Raw genomic sequence first — 20815 nt, 5'->3', positions numbered from 1 at the left:
TCTAAACAAACTATTGTTGAACTCGAAAAAATTATGTGTGAGACAAAAATGCACAAATTCTATTATATACTCTGCCACTGGTTAAGTAACTAGAAAAAAACTCAAAGCCACAATACCAAAGCCATGGCTGATATTCGTACAGAGGCTTTTGACATCTAATGTGAAAAAAATGCATTTTACTATTCCATTTAATGTCTTTAATCTTCTCCAAAAAATTAAATACATCCCGTATGTAAGATGGCAGAGTATAAACTACAGATGGTAAATAACTGTGCAAAAAAAGACCTAATTTATGTGTGAAATATTCACACCCAGAGACTATAGGCCTCCCCAATGGTCTATTAAGATTTTTGTGAATCTTGGGGAGGCAATACAAATATGCCATTTTACATCCATCTATATTGAACTTTTTCTTGACATCTATTTCTGAAAAATATCCAAGTCTATAGCCTTTCTGTAATAGCTCAACATATTTAGTAATTGCTTCATTATATGCTGACATATTAGTATTTTCATAAATTTTATCATCCTCTAAATGTTCTTTGCACATGGCCATATACTGTGTGTAATGCATAACAACAAGCTTATTTGCTTTGTCTGAGGGTTTAAAAATTACATCCTGCATTTGAAGATGCACACAGGTGGATTATATCCTATGTAGGAGGGCCAGTCTGAAGGAGATTGGAGACTGTAAAGTGGTGACTGGGGAAAGTGTAGTTAAGCAGCATAGAATGGTGGTCTGTAGTATGATGTCAGTGATCAAGAAGCGGAGGAGGAGTGTGAAAGCAGTGCCGAGGATTAAATGGTGGAAGTTAAAAATGGGTGATTGTGAGGTGGAGTTCACGGAAGAGTTAAGACAGGCACTGGGAGGCAATGAAGAGTTACCGAATAGCTGGGTAACTACAGCAGAGCTAGTAAGGGAGACTGCTAGGAAGGTGCTTGATGTGACATCTGGACAGAGGCAGAAGGACAAGGAGACATGGTGGTGGAATTAGGTAGTACAAGAGAGTATACAGAGGAAGAGGCTGGTGAAGAAGAAGTGGGATTGTCAAAGAGATGAATAAAGTAGACATGAGTATAAGGAGATGAGGCGCATGGCAAAGAGAGAGGTGGCGAAGGCTAAGGATAAGGCATATAGAGAGTTGTATAAGAGATTGGACACTAAAGAAGGAGAAAAGGACCTGTACCAATTGGCTAGACAGAGGGACAGAGCTGGGAAAGATGTGCAGCAGGTAAGGGTGATAAAGGACAGTGAGGGAAACATACTCACAAGTGAGGAGAGTGTGTTGAGTAGATGGAAAAAGTACTTTGAAGGGCTGATGAATGAAGAGAATGAGAGAGAGAGAAGGTTGGATGATGTGGGGATAGTGAATCAGGAAGTGAAGCAGATTAGCAAGGTGGAAGTAAGGACAGCTATGAAGAGGATGAAGAATGGAAAGGCTGTTGGCCCAGATGACATACCAGTTGAAGCATGGAGGTGCTTAGGAGAAATGGCAGTGGAATTTTTAACCAGATTGCTTAATGAAATTTTGGAAAGTCAGAGGATGCCTGAGGAGTGGAGAAAAAGTGTTTTGGTACCTATCTTTAAGAATAAGGGTGATGTGCAGAGCTGCAGTAAATACAGAGGGATAAAATTGATCAGTCACAGCTTGAAGTTATGGGAAAGAGTAGTGGAAGCTAGGTTAAAAAGGGAGGTGATGATTAGTGATCAGCAGTATGGTTTCATGCCAGGAAAGAGCACTACAGATGCAATATTTGCTCTGAGAGTGTTGTTGGAGAAATACAGAGAAGGTCAGAAGGAGTTGTATTGCATCTTTGTGGACATAGAGAAAGCATATGACATGGTGCCTAGAGAGGAGTTGTTGTATTGTATGAGGAGGTCGGGAGTGGCAGAGAAGTATGTAAGAGTGGTACAGGATATGTACAAGGGTAGTGTGACATTGGTGAGGACTGCGGTGGGAGTGACAGATACGTTTAAGGTGGAGGTGGGATTACATCAGGGATCAGCTCTGAGCCCTTTCTTATTTGCAGTGGTGATGGACAGGTTGACAGATGAGATTAGACAGGAGGATTTGTGACAGGAGTGATTTGTGACAGACAGATACCAGTAAGAGTGAAAGGGAAGGTCTACAAGAGGGTAGTGAGACCAGCTATGTTATATGGGTTGGAGACGGTAGCACTGACGAAATGGCAGGAGTCAGAGCTGGATGTGGTAGAGTTAAAGATGTTAAGATTTGCACTGGGTGTGACTAGGATGGACAGGATTAGGAATCAGTATATTAGAGGGTCAGCTCTGGTTGGAAAGTTTGGAGACAAAGCAAGAGAAGCGAGATTGCATTGGTTTGGACATGTGCTGGGTATATTGGGAAAAGGATGCTAAGGGTGGAGCTGCCAGGTAAGAGGAAAAGAGGAAGGCCTAAGATAAGGTTTATGGATGTGGTGAGAGAGGACATGCAGGCAGTTGGTGTGAAAGAGCATGATGCAGAGGACAGGAAGAAATGGAAACAGTTGATCTGCTGTGGCGACCCCTAACGGGAACAGCCGAAAGAAGATGATGATGATTTGACTTAAAGTTTGAAGAGCTTTCCATTCTGCAATGGACAGATTATATTCAACCTGCTGTCTATTTTTAACAAATTTATTAAATGCATCTTCAATAGCATAATTGAACATATTAGAACAATGAACTACTTCTTCATTTAAAATGGAGGTAAAAAAACACTTTTAGTAAAAAGATTGCTAGTGTCTAACCCACAATAAGCATTAAACAAGCTTTCAGAATCACATGTAAAAAACTCTCACATGAAGTATTCATACTATCATTGCAATTCACCAACATTTCATACATATCTATTTTTTTAAAATAATGCTTTAAATGCAGCTTTCTAATAAATTTGCGGATACCGCTTTGCCTGAGCTGGGGATTGGTGGAACAAGGTTCATTGTGTACTTTCCTACTGGCAGATTAGCTTATTGTGTTTGCTTATCACTGCTCATCACACAATGGGGGTTAGCTGTGCCCTGTATAGATGCAAACACCTTGAAACACAATTTTTTCCCTAGACAACTGTCCGTGGAAACCTAACAAGCTTCTCTGTTGCACTAAAGGCACTTTTGTTGTCCACTGAGCAGCGTTGCCCCACCTATCATTCACAACCCTCAACTGAACAATCCTTGATAGTCTTAGCACAAAAAACTGGTCAAACTAGCCCACTCCTTTCCTTAATAGCTTGATATTCCTTATGCAAAAACTGGTCAAACTAGCCCACTCCTTTCCCTAATAGTTCATACAGTAAAAACCTGCTATAATGGACAGACAGTTTCCCATCATTTCTCTGGCCAGTCTGACATGGGAACACTGAGCAATGTTGTAATTGCCTCATGTATACTGACAACCATTCACTCATACAGCTAACAAATATCCTATGTGATGATGAAATTGGAATTACTTCTCACATGTAACAACAAACCAGATACCAAACAGGTTGTCAGTACACACTCTTCACCTCTAACGCAAACCAATGACATGACACATAGACCCACATATGTGGAGGTACTCACTAGAAGTCTACCAAAACGTCAGTGACCTCCCAAAAGTAAGCAAAGTAAACACACTGTTATGCAATTAGAAACCACTACACATAATAACAGATACAAATGTGTCTCAACAAATAAGCCCGTAAGGCAAAACACCTCTAAACCAAATGTCCTGGTCATAGGTGACTCCATAGTGAGGCACACAGATGTTCCCCTCACCAGGCTGGACAAGGAGAAGGTATTACACCAAACAAGTAGGTAACCAAAAGACACACTTAAAATAAAAAAAATATCCTGTTCCATTAAAAGGGAAAGTTAAACATGGACTAAAAATAAAAAATGTTTATTGAGGGCTTTCATCTGCTTATACTTCTAGACTCTTTCAGAATGACATTGCACACAATTCAACCATATGAAACATCCCCCACATAAAATCACATGATCTCTAAAAACAATCAAAACTTTCCCATTATTAATACTTCCAAATATGATAATAATAATAATAATAATAATTTGCAAAAATAAAACAAAATATTATTTTCAAAAAACCCATACTAAAAATTGTTATTCTAGTGCTATAAAATATATTGCAAAATATATTGAATGAAGCACGACCATCCTTTTAAAGAAGTACAGATAACAAGGTGTTTAAACTATATATGAGCTCAGTCTTAGTACACCAGCTAGTGAAAGACAATCAATAAGACCTGGGGGTACCAGAGCTTTTAATCTTACTTGCCAGCAAAGCTCTTGAAATTCCATCATGCCAGCCCGTGGGCCACCCATAGGATCCCTTTTTATTACTTCTAAAACTACAAATTGAAAAATTATGTAAAGGAAACTTTATACATATTTAAATAGAACATTTTTCTTGTTCTTATTCCTAATATCCAACAAATGCTCATATCTTTGAGATTTCTCTGTGTTTTACCAGTGTAGTAACTTTTATTGGAGTTACATATGGCTGCATAAACAACTCCCACAGAATTACATGTAAAATAACCATTAGGTCTAATGATTTGTTCATTCAGAAGGCCACAGTCAGTTGCCTGTCAGGTGCCAGGATCTGTCACATCACGCATGCTCTCAAGTCACTCAACAAGTACCGTTATGACTCAGTCATAGTGCATGTTGGGGTGAATGACTTGAGACATACCTTTCTGGAACTATATGAAGAGAGACACGATTGAACTCTCAGACTATGTGTCCCAGGCAGGTATAACCCTAGCCCTAAACAGCATACTTTCTCCCAGGATGATGCAACAGTATAAACAAAATTGATCAACTTCAACAATTGGCTTAGCCTCTGGTGTCAGTCCAGGGGGATCCAGTATCTGTCAGCCTGGGATTACATGTTTGACAGGCCATGCTACTTTGCCAGAGATGGTCTGCACTTGTCTCCTCTAGGAATTTGGATACTGGCAAAGGCTTTTGGCTTCCCCATAGTACCTTTTTTTAGGCAATGCCAAAGCAACAACATTTCTGATGTAATAAAATCCACCCAAAGCAAATGCATGGTTCTGCTGCGTAATGCTAGATGTCCAAACATGAAGATGCACTGCATGGAAACACTCCTCATCTTGGAAGATGCTGATGTCTCTGCAGTCACTGAGACATAGCTCAAGGTCATGGAGAACACCCCAGCTGTGCAAGGCTGCTATGTGTTCCACACATTCAGACCTCAAAATGAGCATGAAAGAACCAAAGATGTTAGGTTATCCGTCTTCATTAAAGCCAAGTACACCTTACCTTGAGACTGGTTAAACACTATGACTCTCTTGAACTACTCCATATCCAATTAACTCTAGGTAAAACACGCTACCACATCATTGCTAGTTATAGGTCCCCTACCATGAACTAAGAAAAGCACACCAACTATCTAGACTTACTGGAATCACCCTCCACACAGTCCAACACCTTAGCCATGGGTAATTTTAATTTATTTTTATTTTTATTTTATTTTTTTATTTTACTTTTGTTGACCGGGCTAGTCCAACTGGATACATGTCCATTTTCAGTGGAGGCCCGGGGAGAAAAGCTCCAGGATCATGGTAAGTTAAACCAATACAATGAATAAGTTACAACAAATAAATCAAGTAAATACAAATACAATGTTGTTGTTAGGACAAGTAAATAACTATCCTTGCATCAACTGTGTGACATATAAGAGTGCAAACACAGTTGCCCAGAGGTTCCTGGATTTTTTAATTCAAATAGTCTGGAACAGATAGTCCAAACCCCCACAAGGGGCTCAAATGTCATAGATGTAGTACTCACCAACATCAGGAGTCACTGCATTTGCCCCTGTGTGATGCCTTCCTCATAAGGTTCGACTATAAAACTGTCTCATTTCAAGTAACTATTGGACCTGACACTCCCACAGGAAGAAATAAACTGAAGAACTTTTCCAAAGCTAACTTCAGACTGCTAAGTGATGGTATAAAAAGTTTTATACCCCCTGCACTCATAGACAACAGTGAATCCTATACAGAGGTGTACTCAGATGCCCTGTACAACCATTTGAGCAGCTGTATAGCCTTGAATGTACCTGACTGGATCAAAACCAGGTCCACCCTGGTGGACATCAAGTATAAACAGGTTATATAACAAAAGGAAGAAACTGATGTCTACAAATAAGAGGGAACTAACTCAGCACAGGAATAATTCCCTCCTCACCTTGAATAAGCCAATTAGAAATCTTGTGAAATCCTCTAAAGCTAAGTATGAAGCAAAAATAGCATCCCTAACTAAGGATAATCATAAGGCATTCTTTAATTATGACTGAAACCTAAAAGGGAATGCCCAGTTTTGTGCAGAACAGGTAATAGATGGTACCACTCATACTGCACTAGAGGATATCGCCAACTTGCTAGCTGACAGATTTGGTGCAGACTTCACCTGGTGGCCCCACCAGCCATACCCCAAAAACATACCTGACACCAGTCCTCTGATTAGTAATAATAGAGATCAGGTCTTATCCGTGCTCACCAATGCCAAAAACTTGGCATTAGTGGGAACAGATAACATCCCAGGATGCTTATTAAGCAATCTAAAACAGGACCTGGCAGGCGCACTTAACATTTTCTTTAATGATAGCCTGAGACCAGGCTTTGTTCCAGCAGAGTGGTGAACAGCAGCAGTAATCCCCTTGCACAAAGGGAGGCCATCAGTGGACCCTGGAAACTATAGACCCATAAGTCTAACTAGTCTCATCTGCAAGGCCATGGAAAGAATCATAGTGGACATATGACCTTCAAACTCTAAGCCCAATGCAATTTGGCTTTGTTAAGGGTAGCTCATGCTTATTAAAGCATGTCAACTTCTTCAAGAAAGTCAGCAAAGCCCTGAATGAAGGTAAGACAGTGCATACCACCTATCTTGACCTGGCCAAGGCTTTTGACAGATTCACCCACTCAGGTATCATTGAAAAACTCTCTCAGTTAGGGAACAACCCTTATGTAACTAGATGGGTAGCCAATTGGCTCACCGACAGAACACATACTGTCAAAGTCGGTGACTCCACCTCTACTAGTAGACTCATCACCAGTGGCATACCACAAGGTTCTGTGCTGGCTCCTTTACTGTTTAGAATCTACTTCTCAGAAAACAAGGCTAAATTAGATGGCCTTTGGCTTAGCAAGTTTGCTGATGACTGCAAATTGGGTGCAATCATTAAGTTCCCCAATGATGTTAACATACTATAGGAAAGGATAACACAGAAAAATGACTGGTACCAAAGCCATGGTCTAAAACTAAATGCAAAAAAAGTGCATTATTATTCCCTTTGGCAAAACAGAATTCCCTGGTAACTACAGTATTGGCAACAACCCCGTAAGCTCAAACCCAGTGGTGTGAGAACTAGGAACACAGGTAGATAGCAATCTGTACTTTGACCACCAAATTTCCTCTGTGGTAAGGAAAGCATTCTATGTTGAACACCTCATAAGTATGGGCATCACGTCTAGGTCTAAGGATGTTATAGCCCCACTGTACTTGACCCTCATCTGACCACTAATAGAGTGCAATGCTCCCTTCTGCATATACCTCAACAGACACCTGCAGCAGCTGGACCACAGAGGTTCCTCACCAAGAAAATACAGGGCCTCCAAACCATGACGTACATGTATAGACTAAAAAGCCTGTCACTGTACTGTGTATCCTATAGGCTGCTGAGAAGAGCCTTGTGCCTGACCTACACAGCAGTCTCTGACCCTGCCCTGATGGATATGCTTCACAAACACAAATCTAACAGCACAAGAGTCATTCACTCTAGGGATCTTAATTTAGCCTGTGATATTAACAGAACATACTGGACAGACAAATATGTCTCCCAGAGACCGATGCTTTTCTGAAACAAACTTGCATTTCATGTGAAGCAGAGCTCTTCACTGAACCTATTCAAGCGCAACCTGGACAAATGGATGGGAGTCCACAAAGTCACCCCGGGGGTGGCACCCATGTCCCTCATGGACAGGATGAGTTAGCTTTGACCATAGACTAGGCTTGCAAAATACGTTCACTTAATAAGAACAGACAGGACAACTTGGGATTAACATGGCTAGGCTTGTAAGGGCTGTAGACTTGTAACCTCCTATGAACCTATATAACAATAACCTGCCCATTGATCACCACATTTCCACTATTGCAAGGAAGTCCTTTTTCATTGCACACCTTATATTGAAGGATATGGTGCCCAGACCCAGGGGCATTATTGTTTCCTTGCACTGGGCATTCATTAGACTGATTTTTGAGTACAATACCCCTTTTGGTATGTACTGGTCTAAATACTTATTGCATCTGAAACAAGCACATGATGACCTCATTAAAACATTTCTAGGTCTAAATCATAAAAAACTATGCAGACCATCTCAAAGCCTTGTCTGTCTTCTCAGTGTCATACAGGCTATGGAGAGATGACCTTGGCCTTGAACCTAGAACCTTAACAGACTCTCTTCTGTCAGACCTATTACACATTTGAAAGTCCAATGATATCAGAAACAAGGGACCTCAATTTCTTCTGCAAGATTAACAAAACGTACTGGAATGACAGATATGTATTACAGAGAATAACACTTCTGTGGACCTGGCTTCCCCTGCACACTAAGCAGAATATTTCTCCTACTCAGTCCAAATTTAACTTAAATGAATGGATGGGTAACAACAAATTCACCCCTGGTTTAGCACCAATGGCTGTCATGAATAGGGGAAACTTGTAAGTACCCAACATATACTCATGCAGCCTGTCTTTGGAGATTCCTATTACAAAATATAAGGGCTAGTAACTGCCATGGGATTGCAGAGCTCGGCTTCTTAAGATACCCATAGATCAATAGTCTAGTAAGTACCTTTGAACCCATGTTGAGGTGCTTAAACCACTCATGTATGCTTTCTGATTTCTTGATTTGCTGTGTGCATCTCACTGTTTCAGCAACTGCCTCATCTCTAACTTTTTCTTCAGCAATGATCTTTATAATGAAGTTTCATACATCTGATTTGACATTATGTCATTATGGATCCTTGACTTCAGAGGCCCAGCATCACAAGTTAGTTTTTATAACAGCCATCTCAGCTAACATTTTAATTCAGAGTCACTATGACGTCTTGCCAACCCTGTTCTTTTGCCTCTTTAGGGCTTTTGGACCACAGAGCACACAAGCTAATTTCAGGGATGACACGAGTTTCTTTTTTATTTTGACTACAGCATGCCTGGGTACACTAGCAGCATGTCTCCCGACAACAAAGGCTGCATCTGTATGATGCTGTTAATTTTTGTTTTGTCTCATACCACCGTGAAGTACTTAAATGTACAACTCCTGGTAACACAATGTGAGGTGTGACAAGCTTCTCAGGTTGTAACACTACAAGATAACTAAATGTAGTACAGACATACCTAAGTCACTGAAAACCCTTATCAGTAGCTATACAAGTGTGACCCACTTGTTCCACTTCCCTGCACTTTCACACACTGACTAGAATTTGCTTCTCTTAGTCTTTTATAGACAATGCTCAATTCATGAGCAAGCCCACGTTGTAAATTCCTATTCAAACATAACAGCAAGTGTGTACCTTTTCTTGCAGTCCTTAGCTGTCACTGTCAGAGGTGACTCAGCTGTAAAGTTTATAGCACTTACTATGTACATGAAAATTAAAATGAGTTCCTGAATTATGTGTATATTTAACACATGATGTGTCATTGCACTACATAACCCACTGAATACAAATTAATTTAAAAGTGGTTATCAGTCCTCCCGACACTGGCCCAGTAATTAAGGAGCCTCAGTCCTCACCACTGGCAACAGTGGGGGACGTACACACTGGGAGGACGACAAGTATACACACACACACACACACACACACACACACACACACACACACACACACACACACACACACACACACACACACACACACACACACACACACACACACACACACACACACACACACGCACATGCACACACGCGCACACACACACACACACACACACACACACACACACACACACACACACACACACACACACACACACGCACACAGTAAAGTATAAGTTCCCTTAAGAGCACACAGAGACCACAGTCAGTCTGGGGCTGGTTTCTTCCTCTTTCTCCAGATCCGCAATAAGATTCCCCACTGGTGCAGCTATAGAGTTGAGATCTCAGCTGAGTGGCCAAGCCAATATCTCCAGCACCCTCTCTGTCCAACTAGTGCTTCGTGTCCCTGCCCAAATAGTTGACACACACACTTTGAGATTTGATTTACACACACACACACACACACACACACACACACACACACACACACACACACACACACACACACACACACACATTTACTAGCTATGCCTCCTTCTGCCCAGACTATAAGGTAGTTTTTACTGCCACCAGTAACTACTTATCAGATACTTTAAGGCCCTTAACAAACAGTGTCCACTTTTACTGTGTCATGTTACTATTAATCCAAATGGTGGTTTGATCAAGAGCAAGACTGTTAGGAGTAGCCTGCACAGTGTCACCAAATAGATATGCAAGTACTCTAAGAGCTTAAATATCTCTAGACAGACCAGCCACAATTTAAAGGTTTAAATATATTTAATAATAAATAATAAAAGAACAAGAAAATACTCAGTAAACAAACACAGTTACTTCAAAGTTGAAAATAAGAGTAAATATTTAAAACAACATTACGGGATAGTCTCAAATCAATAAGGAAAACACCTAAGCTATACTTCATAGGTTCATAGGTGTTTACTAAGCTAATGGCCCTAGAGCCTTTACAAGCCTAGCCCAAAAAATTGCCCTGGCACTTCACTATATTCCTAACTGTATCTAAGAGAAATTCTGTATACTACACTTACTTTCTCATAGCAAGGCAAGTGTGGTGTGTGGATATTCTTGTCAGGTCAAAGATAAATACAGAATGCCCAGTCTCTCTCACAGAGAGTTTTTAAAAGACAACACTGGGATTCTATTATTAAATGCTCACATTCTCTGTCCTTTTTCTCCCTATTTAGTGTCCCTGCTATGAATAAACAACAACACAGCTTTTAAAATATTTTAAATGAACTGCTTCTCTCCACTAGAACAGTACCTTATTGTACTGTGGTGCTTTCCCTTTCAAAAAAACTTTTATCCTGCCCTGAAAAAGTCTCCAATTCATTGATGTCATCAAGGTCACTGACTACAGGTAGTTTTCTGGCCAATTCCCTCCCCAAACTGACATCATCATGAAAATAACAGGAAATATTTAAAAACAACATTGCAGGACAGTCTCAAATTAATAAAGAAAACATATAAGGTATACTTCACTGGGTGGCCACGGTGGTGCAGCGGTTAGCATTGTCGCCTCACAGCAAGAGATTTTCTGGTTTGATCTTTGGCTGGGGTGTCTTCTGTTCAGAGTCTGCATGTCCTCCCTGTGGTCATGTGGGTTTCCTCCGGGTGCTCCGGTTTCCTCCCACATCCCAAAGACATGCTGTAGGTGGATTGGACACTTTACATTGGCCCTAGGTGTGAGTGTGTGCATGTGTGTGCCTTCTGTGGAAGGTTGGGTGCCGGGCTGGCAACTCAACACTGTAAAACTCCACTGCCAATCATTAGCGGACAGGTGATCCGCTGTGGCAAACCCTAACCGGGAAAAGCCGAAAGAAGAAGAAGTAAGGTATACTTCACTATATTCCTAACTGTATCTAATAGAAATTACTGTACCTTAAACCTATTGCCTCATAGCAAGGCAAGTGTGGTGAGTGGATGCCATACCTCATAACCTCTTAGACTAAGTAATACGGACAAAGCCATAAAAAGTGGTACAAATAGGGACAATTTTGAAATATTGCTCTTACAAACTTAGAAAGTTGATAGAATAACATGTTTTGCATTAGCATGAAATTTCTGAAGGGTATGAAGTCTAAAACTCAAATGTCTGTCATTTTTTTTCTAACTTCAATCTTTAATGATTTCACACTAATTTGCAAAAGCCACAATTTTATGAAAAATGGACCAAAAATATGGACATTCTGCAAAAATCTGTACAGTTGAGATGTATGGTGGATGTTCTTGTCAGGTCAAAGACAAGTACAGAATTCCCAGTCTCTCTCTCTCTCTCTCTCTCTCTGAGTGTTCTTAAATTAATATTTCAAATATTGCTGCTGGGATACTTGCAGCATGGCATCACTTCTTGTTATCTGACTATGCCAGGCTAAACCCCCATTGTTAGAAACTACCAGCATTTAGCATCTCTCTGTGAAAACACATAAACAAGGCCTTTCTTAGATCTTTTGGCAAATTGTGGAAGTCGCAAAATAGTTTACATTCCTCCACATGTAAAGACAATAATAAAAATTTTTAGTTCTAGACATTGTGTCTGTTACTACACTGAAACTGTGAGAGAACATCTTTTGTTTATGGGAATTATGGCCCTGCTATAAAGTAACTTAACCTCAACCATTCTTATGAAGTTTTGCAAGTTAATCTCCTGTGTTTAAGTCTCCTCTGTTAAACAGTTACAGTAGTGTATAAAAATATCTCTTCAGCACACGTCTATACAATATCACATACAGTTCTAATACATTTATAACACAAGAATATAAATTGTTTTGACATTCACAACTGACATATAATTATTTGCAAAATTCCAGATAGCTAGGCTGACAATATTTCCTTTTGTGACACCTTGTTAACCAGAAATAATATAACTAAACAGAAAAAAGTGGGCATTTTATCCATAGCCATATATTCTAAACCTACCATTACCACCTTAGGGACTTATGACCAAATGATCCCCGTGCTTCCTGTAACCTGTTAGCATTACCAAATGCAATTATCACATCCCTAACTTAACTAACTTTAGCACGTGTTTCGCATTATCCAGCTGCAAGCTATTCTTACTTCTCACATGACCAGTCTGTTTGCACTAGACATTCTGGGGCAGTAGAGGAAATACCTCATGTTTACTGACAACAGACTACTCTCCAGATTTTTCCAGTTTTACCTATGAGAGATGCATCTAGCTACATAGTCTGGAGAAACATCTGTCTACTCCTCTCACCATCACTGTCAATAAACAGTTTCATAACACTACTTGCGGAGATAGTCAAACATTCCTTACTGAAGTTTCTTGGGTACACACACAGAAGTCTGCTGCCATGTATAGAAACATCTATACCTACACCCTCATATACTACTAAAAGGAATCCCCATGACTGCATGTATGCATCTCTGTGGTCATTTAGACATGCTTCTAACACTGATATTCTGGCCATAAGTCATTACATGGTAAGATGTGCTAACACTTTATTTTCCAGACTGCATTAGGAGAGAGTTCTTGTCAGACTTTCTGACATTAGGGTCATGGACATTGTGAGAACATCCCAGGACCTTCACCACTGTAAATATCAGTCAAGCCTTGTTACCACCCACGTGGGAGTGAATGACCTTATTCAGTCTACCCTAAAGGAAATGCAATGAGATACATTTCGTTTTCCCACCTATGCCCCTAAGGGTAAAACACTACTACTGAGCGGGTCTATATTATAAGAATGAAAGTGCATATGTGTGACTGCATAAAAGTCGACACAAAAATGCACGAAAACTAACAATAGCGAATGGCCACATAAGTGAATTTTTCCCTCGGGGAAAAACTTATATGGTCATTCCCTAAAATAAAATTATTTAACATCATAAACAGGCCCCACACCCCCATAACTAAATATACCAACTCCGAGATCGCACTATAGGGAAGGAAAGGGCAGCTCCGTGAAGTTGGCCAACCATGTTCTTGCCCTATGACATATTCATCGAATTGCTTAAATGCGATTCAATGAATACGTGTCGCTCTTTCTGTATTCGCTTAGAAGCATTTTCGTGCATGTAGTATAGATCCCTATTGAGCAATGCTTATCCCTCTTAAAGAATGATGCCTAAATTCAGAGACAAGACAACTGTGTACAATAATTAGCTTGCTAACTGGTATCATTCTGTAGGAATCCAGTCTCTGTCTGATTGGGACCAGATAAACAACAGACCCTCCTGCTTTGTTAGTGGTGGCCTGCACCTCTTGGCTTATGGCTTACACATGCTGGCTATAACCTTTCCTTCTCCCTTAGTGCCTTTTATAAACAATGTTCAGATTGTCAGCCCAGCCACATAGTAAATTCCAATTTGAAGAATACCAGGGTTACTGTACTGAATGCTGGACTCTTAAACAACAAAATGTTAGGGTTTTAGACTTATGTCACCCTTTAAGACATCAGTATTTGGGTAATTATTGAGACCTGTTTTCATAATAATGATAGAACCCATTCCTTTCCAGTGTATTATGTTCATTGCTGACTCAAGGCCACTGGAAACTTCAAGGATGTATCTGAATTTATGAGGAGCCCCATTTCCTCGTAACATATTTGGCATGCTATCAGCCTAGAATTTAGGTCCTAGTGTCCCTCAACAAAACTTCCTGCTATATCATTGTTAACTCTTGGTTCCTTTGCTTCTCTTCTCAGTAGCATTTTAAGGGAGACTTTAATTGTTCTTCTGTCAAGTGGAAAACCAATACACGTCCAATAAATATCCCCAACATGTGTTTATTTTATGAATACAGGCTCTAAAGGGCAAATTGTTACAGCTTCCATCTGGGTTTCTTTCCACCACCACTTGTCTATTTCTTCTTTTGGTTAAAATCCGATCACCTAGCCATTACCCTCCCCTCAATCCAAGACTTATCAACTGTTAAAAAAGCTAACAGTATTTTGTGATTATTCTAAAGCCAATTTATTACTATGTTCAGATATTCTAGTCATACAAAGCTGATATAGTCCTCCAAATGAACCTTTTTATGGTGCTGCGCTTGTTTTAGCATACCCCAGGACAGATGTAGAGAAGAGGCCATTCCCATCGATTGTAGGAACAGCGGTATATTCAGAAACACACCAGTGCAGTGGCATACCCACATAAATCAAGTCTGTAATAAAAATAAAAGTCTCTTGACTTTGCAAAACTTCCCTCTCTCAGACTAAGAAAGCAATCAAAAATATTAGGCAAGACACTATGGTGTTTAATTTGAGAGTACAAAGCCAGTTACGACTTTAGAATTGCTTCCAGTAATAAGAACAATGACAAGTCCTTTTCATTTATAACAGAAAACTGTAAGGGTTGGGAGGGTGGCCTACTGGTTAAGGTGTTTGCCTTACAAACACAAGGTGCAGAGTTTGAGTCTCACAAAGGATAATTGGTTAGGCTTACAATGGCTCACAAGGGCAGTTAGCTTAGTACTAACCTATGAACTCAGAAGTAACACCGTGTTTGCAAGAATTGTGTCAAACTCTGGCTGAGAAACTGTAGCTAATATTGTTGCTCATAAATTTAATTGCACCTTAATGCCACAGATGTACTCCTGCTTCGCCCTAATTCTCCCTTAATTATATCATGTTATCAACCTTCCTCAAGTTGCTTCTGCTCTTTTCCAAACTAAAAACACTAACCGCATAGATCCCTGCAATATTCCAGGATGTCTTCTTGCAAGTTTCAAATACCACATACCCATAACCTAATTTCTCCTAAATCTGTTTAATCTTTTTTAAACACCTTTATTGAATTATCACATAAGACATACACACGCATACATTAATAGAAAAGAAAATGAAATAAAACAAACCATATTAACATTTTTGTCATTTATATATATTATACATTACATATATGTTTTCGTTCTTTATGACTAGTGTCATTCAGTCCAACCTTGCATAAATTGCTTAACTCATGCCTTCCTTTAAACTTCACCCCCTCCTACTGAACATTATTCTGCATGCGCTGTTCCCACAAATTCATTTATTTCCTTCTAATTTGATTCTCCCCCTTTCTAACAATTCCACTTCCAGTTATTTTATCTGTTTTGAAATATTCAATACTTCAGATACACTTGGTTTAGATTTTGATGTCCATTTAGTAGTAACAGCTTTATAACAGCCGATATAATTAAACTTTATAAGGTCTTACTATGTCTTGGCAATTCAGATCCTGTTTCCCAGCTCAAAAAAAATAATTTACTTAGTTATAGCTATTTGCTACTGCAATATTTCTGACAGAGTACAGAGATTTTTTTTTTAATCTATAAACTTGTTATACCCCCCCCCCCCAAAAAAAAAAAATCTTTTTCTTCCTCATGATAGCTGCAACATTTTATATTAACCTGAGAAAAAAATATTTGGCATTTAATTGGGGGTGGAAAAATACCTATGCAAACACTTCCAAGCAAAAAATCTTAAACCTTCTGGACTTTGTTGTATACTCTTGAGACATGAATATGTCCTTCCATTGTTCCCTTGGAAATTATCTTCCCAGAGTCTCTTCACAATCTTTTCTAACCTCCTCTGATTTATTATTATTATTATTTCAGTCATGCAATGTTTTATATACTCTCCCAATTATCCTTGTTTATCAGCAGATTTTGTTCTAAATTCTACTGAAATCTCTACCAGAGCATTTCTTTCACACAGGTCTCTCCTGTCTCCTTTTCTTTACGTATATGCTGATCTGTAGTCCAAACATCTTCTTCATGGAACCATCCCACACTATTACCTTTTCCTCTCTAGTTGTTTTCTCAATACCGTGGATCATTTTCTGGTTTTCTCCAAAAAATTCCAGTCCCCTCTTGCTTATTTTCTGCACTCCTACTTGCAGTTATCCCCACCGGTAAAATCTCTTTTCTCCGACACATGTTGTTATTATTTTCCTTAAGGATCTGCATCCCAATCCCACTATCGTCTTATTTATTGATCCCCCACTTAGTCATCATCATCATTTTTCTTTTAAATGATATCCTTCTGCTTGTGTTATGTATAAGAGCCTTAACTATAAAGCTCTAAAATATCCCTTCAAATGTGATAATCCTAAACCACCTTGTTCTATAGGGAGAATCAGCTTAATCCATATAACTCTTGCCTTCTTCCCCCACAAAAATACCCCTTCAACTCTTTCTTATTTATTGTCCATAACATCTTCTCTGGTTGATAAAAATAAGCAAGTGTATAAAACTAAAGGGACTAATACACTTTTACTGTTTGTATCTTACTGTCTGTATCCTTAGACAAGAGTTTCCAGTTTCACAGTGTTTGTATTATCTTTTGTTTTGTCCCATCCTACATATCAACTGCCATAACAGGAATTGTTTTAATCCATACTCCTAAATGCTTTGTATTATTGTGTCCCCATAAGTATGACTATTGCTGAACCAATCTGTGTGTGGGTACATAATTTATGACTATAACCTTTGTTTTATCTTTATTAATTTTTAGATCCCTAAAAGACATCAAACTGTCTCAAAATGCTTCACAAGAATGAGATGCTCTTTTCTGGATTTAACAAGTACAAAATAATATAATCTGCAAATTAAATCCAACTTTTCTTCATTACCGTACCAATTATATCCATAAATCTGCCCCCCCCCCATACTTTTGTTTTGCCATTGACTATAACTATAAAGCAAATACCAAAGGGGAAAGATTCTATTTCTGACTGGTTCCTCTGTTCAAACACAGCTTACCGGTGGGGACTGTTCCCACCTTATTTTTGCCTTCGATCTTTCATATATCATCCTAATTAACCCTATTATTGTATCAGGGAATGTAAATGCTTCCACCACTCTGCTCATAAAATCCCTGCTTACTCTATCAAATGCTTTCCCTGCATCAAAACCTAGCAACATCAACAGTATTTTCTTGTGTTCTGCTCCCCTCTTGAAAATCATTGTTCTATGAATGTTGCCAAATGTTTGCCTCTCCTGCACAAAACCACTCCAATTCATATCTCTCCATTTTGGCAAAACATTTGCTGTTATGTTGTCCTATCTCGCCTTCATTCTTGCAATGATGGGTTTGGAGCCAATCCTCGGCTCTGACTCAGCCGAATACTTAGCTGAAAGTCTCAAACCTGGCTCATGGCAAGAAGGTAACCCACAATGCAGTTGGATGCATTCATCTTGGCCGTGGCTAAGTTGTGATATATTTTTCTATTACCTTTGTCAAAATTTGCTATTTTTGCATATATTTAGCTTTAGTCATATTAGGTTTAACTCGTTGTGTCTCCTTGCTGCTTGTTGTTAAATAGTGATAGTTTTTTCCCCTTTAGCATGGCTTTTGCTGTCGCTTTCTAGGCCCTCTTGGTATCCCGTGTAGTGGTTGTTGTTCGTTTGTTAGTGTCTTTATAGCTAATTTAAGTTAGAGAGCTATACGCCCATTTAAGTTAGAGGGCTTGTATTGTTTTATTGTTTTGTGTGAAAAATAAAACTGTTTTAGTTAGAGGTTCTATTTTTCTTCCCCTGGTTGTTGCTCCTTGGGTTGTTCTGTAGTGACCTTTGCTTTTAACTTTAGCATATTAGTTTTAGGTAATAAAACTTTGCTGTTGTTTTTTTTTTTTTTTTTTGCTATCGCCTTTAGGGTCTTATCTGTAAAATGTCTAAAGACCTAAAAGAGAGAGAGCATAAGCCTTCGGCTTTAAAAAATGTCAAAAGTGCTCGCAAAAAATGTCCATCACAGATGGACATGTTATTTGTGTTTATTGTCTTGGTGCCATTCATCTCCAAGAAGACTGCACCTTCTGTCATTCATTTAGTGCTAGAGTTCTTCAGGAAAGGAGAAACAAGTTGATTCTAAAAGGCCTCTTAAAGCCTTCTTTTGAGGAAGCCGTTCATAGCTCTTTCCCCTCTTCTTCATCTCCTTTCCTCAGAAAAGGCCACTACCTCCTTGGCTCCACAGTCCTGGGAGCCATCAGAAGTCCTTTTGGTTAATAGTCCTGGTTCTTCAGCTCCAAAGCCTTCAGAGTCACAAAATACCTCCACTCGGAGCCGGTCCATTGAGATTTTGCTGGTTTCTCTGACTTTGAGATCGCTAATCCTCCATAGGTCTTGATTTCCTTCCCTAGCTTTCAGGTCTACAAGGAGCTTATCAGATGGTGATGTGGCACGGGTGGTGCGTAGACTCCTCAAGTCACCGGCGCTGACTAAATTATTCTCGGCTCCCACCCATTTGGTCTCAGAGCCTACTGTGTCCACTGTTGTTCCTCCTCTGAGACAAGCTGGTCCTTCAGAGCCAGGGTGCTTGGTACCACTTACTGTGGACCTGTCTGTTCTAGGACTCCCTTCGGTGTTCATGGAGCCGACATCTGCTCCGACTCTCTTGGCATTGTCCGGTGAGTCTGGGAGCTGCGGTTCCCTGGTCAGCCTCGGGGGGGGGGGGGGTTTCAGCACAGATCTTCTTCAGTGCTGAGTCTACTCCTCGGAGCATCAGCCGGGTTAGCTCAGCTCCTACATCAGCCTCGGGTCTGATCTCATTGGTTCCATTTCCTTCCTCTGTCTCCTTAGAGCTGGAGGAGTCTTCTGAGCCAGGATCTGCCTTTGAGCTGATGAGGAGTGTGTTGTCTACCGATTCAGCACCACAGAGGGATACTAGTACTCATCCCCCCAGGCACTAGCTACTGTCTCAGCTCCACCCATTCCTCAAGACAGCAGAGATCTAGAGCCTCAGGATCCCCCATTGAGTGAACCCCTCTCTTCTGAGGCCTACCCAGAATATCCTTCTGAGGACCACCTTAAAAGAGAACCTGCAAGAGGAAGCATGTTGACTCCCCAGATGAGTCCATCACTTCAGACACTGACCTCGATGAGTCGGAAGGGTCCCCATGGTCATCCTCTGATGATATCTCATTTGCAGATATTCTAGAGATCCTCGGGCAAAGAGGTGGCTGGCAGGCCACCACCCCTTATGATGAGGAGTCAGTATACCTGAAGGCTTTTGGGTCTCAACCTTCAGCCTCCTGGGCATCTCCGCCTTTTGATGAACTAATGGAACTGGTTAGTCAAAAGGCATGGGAGTCACCTGACACTATGGAACCAGTCCCACGCAGGCCAAACAAATTTTTGTCAGCTCCTTCAGGCAGGAAACATCTAACAAAGGGGTACCTGTAGATGCTATGGTGGTGGCAGCAGCCATCAAGAAGGAACTTGCAGAGACTTCCTCATCTGTTCATCCTCTGAATAAAGACTCTTGAACAATGGGCAGATATGGGAAGCATATCTTTTCTTCAGCAACGTTCTCACTGCTATTGCTGAACTACTTATCCCATTTTACGAGGATACAAAGAGATCTCCTGAAAGAGCTTGGAGATACTCTACAAGGTTCATTAGCTGCGGGGGTGAATGAGAAGGTCTCCTTCCAGCTGTCCACCTTAAATTTCATTGTCAACTCCTCTATGAGGCTCATATCATACGTAGCAGATGGAGCAAGCAGGGCAGCGGGTTCTGGAGTTTTCCTTAGGAGACACTCCTGAATGTAGTTGTGCAATTTTGCAGAGCCCTTTAAATCTACCTTTACTAATGCCCCTTTTGATGGTTCCTCACTGTTTGGATCTAAAGTAAAAGACACTCTAACCTGGTGTGAGCAGGAAGGGAAAATTCTCTCTTCCATTGGAGTATGTTTTTCTGTTCCTTCAAGACCTTATCCTAAAGGTCAGAAGAGTGGAAAGATATGGTTCAAAAGATCCCAGATATTTTTCCAAGACGCACGAGGTGATACCTTCCCCGGAGGCAGAGAGGGAGGTAATAACAAGTAGATACCACCCCAGAGGCAGAGGGGACCCGCAAAACCAAGGTGACCATGATTCCTTTCACAGATGCCCTTATCAGCGCTCCTTAAAGGAGGCCCGACTGCTCTACTCTGGAGGCAGTCGGGGGACGTATATCAATGTACCCAGAAACCTGGAAAAATATCACAAATGACAAATGGGTACTAAATATA

This window comes from Protopterus annectens, chromosome 6.part0, assembly GCF_019279795.1.
Source record: "Protopterus annectens isolate FY-2018-M chromosome 6.part0, PAN1.0, whole genome shotgun sequence".
In the NCBI taxonomy this organism is placed as follows: domain Eukaryota; kingdom Metazoa; phylum Chordata; order Ceratodontiformes; family Protopteridae; genus Protopterus; species Protopterus annectens.
The sequence above is the reverse complement of the archived record's forward strand: the minus strand, read 5'-3'. Positions refer to the sequence as shown.